This window comes from Sorex fumeus, unplaced genomic scaffold (genome assembly GCF_029834395.1).
Source record: "Sorex fumeus unplaced genomic scaffold, SorFum_2.1 ptg000034l, whole genome shotgun sequence".
NCBI lineage: Eukaryota > Metazoa > Chordata > Mammalia > Eulipotyphla > Soricidae > Sorex > Sorex fumeus.
This window is the reverse complement of record NW_026606091.1, coordinates 40,731,960-40,736,126: the sequence shown is the minus strand read 5'-3', so window position 1 is coordinate 40,736,126 and position 4,167 is coordinate 40,731,960. Positions and strand designations below refer to the sequence as shown.

The window sequence follows — 4,167 nt, the reverse complement described above, 5'->3', positions numbered from 1 at the left end:
ACTACTGAATCCCTTCTATTCTCTGAGGAGTAAAATAAATTTTATCCCTGAGAATTTATTTAATGATGTGGAATAGCAAATTCCACTCTAATATCAAATACAACATCTGTAATAATACAATAAAATAAGCAATCAAGTAGAAAACTTTTTATCAAAAATGAGCACTGGGAAAGAACAATTTGTCATCATAACATACAGAACATTAGGTGCTTCAACACTGCCATAACTTGCATTCACTTTGTTATGAAAGTAAGCATCATAACTTGAAACTTTTAGGTGTACATATTTATTGTAAAAATCATGCAGCTGGCATATGTGATGTATATCTATAAAAATTCTATTTTTATGATATAATCCATCTATATATTCAGCTTTCATTCATATCGTACCCATATTTATACCACCTTAGAAAAAATCTACAAATAACAGAATTATAGGATTTGTCCTCCTCTTTCCAAGCTTACCACCACCCTACTTCAAAACAGCTTCAGTCTTATTTGGACTAGTAGAACACCATCCTTCCAGTCTATTGTACTGGGGGATCCAGTGCATTCTAAAATGGCCCCTCCCCTCAGAGATGTTTGTAAATTTATCTGAGTGATAAACTAAATGCAATATAGTCAGATAAATATTTATAATGGTGGATACCTAACACTTTCATAATATTAAAATGCAATAAAATAAACATGTTGGCACTACAGTAGAATATCCAAGCTCAGAAAAGAACTGCAAGTCATTCCCCAGCTACAATGGGTCACTCCCTGAAGTCATCCTACTTCCTAGTCACTCCATGTGACCTATGCTCTTGCAGTTTTGTAGATTTGCCTACACTAGTCTTCCCCATTTTTATGAGCTTATCCTCAATCCTCAATTCAAAGTTCCCTCAGGCTTTCATTCTCAGTCCTATCAAAACCTCAAAGTATATTAAAATGTCCATGAACTTACCTGTCCATCCTCCACCTATTATAAGTTTCCTCTAGGGATCTGGGTTGTGTTCTTCTTGCCTTATTAATCCTACCGACCTTGCCGAGTGTCTCTGTCCTACAAACATTGCTGAATGTCTCCTCTTTCATGACCCTAGAAGCTTTCTAGAAGGCTGATTTGCAGATTTGAGAATATTGTGGTTTTTCTGAAACAACCACAATCCAAGATGTCACTAGGTTATGAAAGAGGAATTCTTTTATGTTCACCTTTACTTTTTCTCATTATGAAGAGTTCTATATCCATGCTCAGTTTATCTCTGTGTTGGCAGCTAAAGCAAATTTGACTGATTTGTTTTTTGAGTTAGAAAGTTTGGTTACTGGAAGTATGCCAAACCTAGCCACAGGTCATTTAACCTACTACACTACCTTTTCAAACAGTACCTGAATGTGGCTCCTTCTGAGGCACCAAAAACTCACCAGTGAGGTAACGAAGAGTGAAAAAGTCAAAAACTTCTCAAAAACTTTTCCACTTCCAAACCCTGGGCAATAAGTGAGCAATTATACCAAATAATTATAAATTGTGACAAGCACCATAAAGAAATCAAACAAGGAAAGGAGAGAAAACGATACCCCAGAGGGAGTTGCTTTAATTAAGAGTGGTCTAAGAAAGTTCCCGCAAGAAAATCTTCCAAAGGAACTGGTTTTTAAACCGAAGTGTAAAGGACACTGCACATAAATTATGGAATCTCTATAACCCCTCCATTTCCTCATCAAAAGAATTTGAATTGTGTGAAAATAACTGTGAAATGATGCACATGGAGCACTTAGCACCAAAAAATAGTACTCAGTTGGCCTCCTCCATCCTGATACATATGCCAAGAGAAAGAGAAATCAGGCTGAACCTACAGGAGGCACTGTCATACCATCCAGATCTGGTCCACACTAAGGAACTTACTTCTCTGGCCTTTCTCTCCATTGCAGAGTTAGTTCCTGGTCCAAAGGGAATGAGAAAGAGAAGCCGGGACAGTAATTACAGAAACCCTGCAACAACAGGTTGAACTATGCAGCTCTACCTACTTGCAACAGGATTTAAAATAAAATATCCTTGTGTCTGCATTCATGAATTCAACCAATCGTGAATGTCCTTTTTAGAATTCCCAAATGCAAGATGGAGAGACAGATAATACAGTGGGTAGGACGCTGGCTTTGCTCTTGGCCAAGCAGGTTGTGTGTGACTGGACCGGGTTCAATTCCCAGCACCCCATAATATTCTCTTAGCCCACCAGGAGTGATCCCTGAGAGCAGAGCCATAAGTAGACCCCCCTGGGTGTTTCCCAGAAACAAAAGAGAAAAAGACTAATGGGATGCTGAACATGCTGATGCAAAAGAACAAACACTAGGTTTTCAATTACTTAGGAAGCTCTGGACCTTACTCTTCCAAGAGTTTCCCCAAACGTTTTCACCAGGTGCTATTTATCTCCCTTAGCGTTGCCACCAGGTGCAACCCTTTAACACAACTCCAGAGTTTCCCAGCAGCAGAGAGACACCAAATCCACCTAAATAAGTTTCAGGTGGCATCTCAATATAAAGACTTAGTTAAACCAAGTTTTTTTTCTTTAATTAAAGTAAGCAATTATTTAAAATGGTAAAGGAGGCAAATGAGGGAACCCGACTGGGGATAAAGTGTTTAAGAAAGTAGCAATGACACTCTCACTAATGGAGATTTGGGGTCCAAAAGAGAATACCCCAAATTGCTTCTGCTATGGTTATACCAGAGATACAGCTTCAGGGAAAATAAAAACAGAATAGAGGACAGAGCTCAGAGTTTAAATATCCTATGCAAAGGAATGACTTGCTCAGTCATAGAGAGAATTAATGGCAGATATAGGAGTTGAGGCCAGAGTTGTTTTTTTTTCACTTACCAACTTTATTGAAAAGAAGGAAAGCTTACCCCCACCTTCCGCAACCCCAACAAAAAAAACACAGGCACAGGCACTACGGCATCCCATGGGCAGAAGAGAGGGCCGAGTTGGGTTTGTTTGGGTCTGGGTTCCACCTCTTCACACTGGTAAGTTGAGGCCACCTTGGTTCTGGATGCCAAATCTCAGCCACCACCAAAGCCACAGGTGATTCTTCAACCAATGCCAGGAAGCCCAGAGTTTTTAAGGCCAACCACCAAATATTTGCCCAAAATGACATTGAAAAGGTTATGGATTATTGAATATATTTAGCACTGTCTGGTAGGGGGGGTATAGAAAGATTACTGAGTAGGGGATTCATTAATGATGACTGGTTGAGTGAGCATCTGCCATGGATTGCACACTGAGGGAGCAGCAAAGAATGGGATAGACTGGGCTCCAACCACCCAGTGCTTTACAGTCTCAGAAGCGTGAGAAGCAGGGGTGGGCAATGAGTGAGGAATTATACCAAATAATTATAAATTGTGACAAGCACCATGAACAAATCAAACAAGGAAGGAGAGCAAATAATACCCCAGCGGGAGTTGCCTTAAATAAAGGGTGGTCTAAGAAAGTCTGCCCAAGAAAGTCTCCCAAAGGAACTGGCTTTTAAACCGAAGTGTAAAGGACACTGATTCTGCCAAATGAAGAGTCAGGAAAAGCATATTGTACAGACAGGGGGAAAGAAGAACAAGAAGCAGGAGAGAGTTTGTTCTTTTCTAGAAATAGTCAAATGTCTGTGTGGGAGTGGAGCTTGGAGAGCAAAGCAGAGCATGTAGGAGAGGAGAGGAGAAAGGAAGGCTGGGGCCAGATCACACCAGGTCTTAGAAGTCAAGGTAAGAAAGCCGACTTTATTCGACATACAATAGGAAATCTGCAGAGTACCGAGCAGTTTCTTGCAAGATCAATCTGCCAGTTCTATGATGATGATGATGACAGAAAAGCAATTGTAGAGGCAGGGAGCATACCTAGAAACATGCAAGGGGTCAGGCTGCAGCTGTTGGTGCCTTGTGAGGACTGAGAGAAAAACATGGGCTTGTGATCAATTAGGTACAGGCATGAAAGGACTTTTCAGGTGATTAGAGTTAACTGTATGGGGGAATTAGATGCTTTATCCCAGTTCATCACTTAAAAATTGGCTAGTCATGTTGAAATTCAGAGAAAAATCTAAAGATTTAGAATGATTTGCAAGTGCTGAGTGGCAAACTCTGGTTCAATGCAAGTAATCTGAAGTCTTAAAGTGTTGTAGACCTCTCTAGATCTTGCTTTCCTTATGTGGAAAGATG

The 4,167-nt window shown here is 40.1% G+C and overlaps 1 pseudogene; it reads right to left on the bottom strand.

Moving 5' to 3' along the window:
* Positions 1 to 2,956: 2,956 nt before the first annotated feature.
* Positions 2,957 to 3,066, bottom strand: LOC130026754 (uncharacterized; annotated as a pseudogene).
* Between the last annotated feature and the right edge of the window lie 1,101 nt (positions 3,067 to 4,167).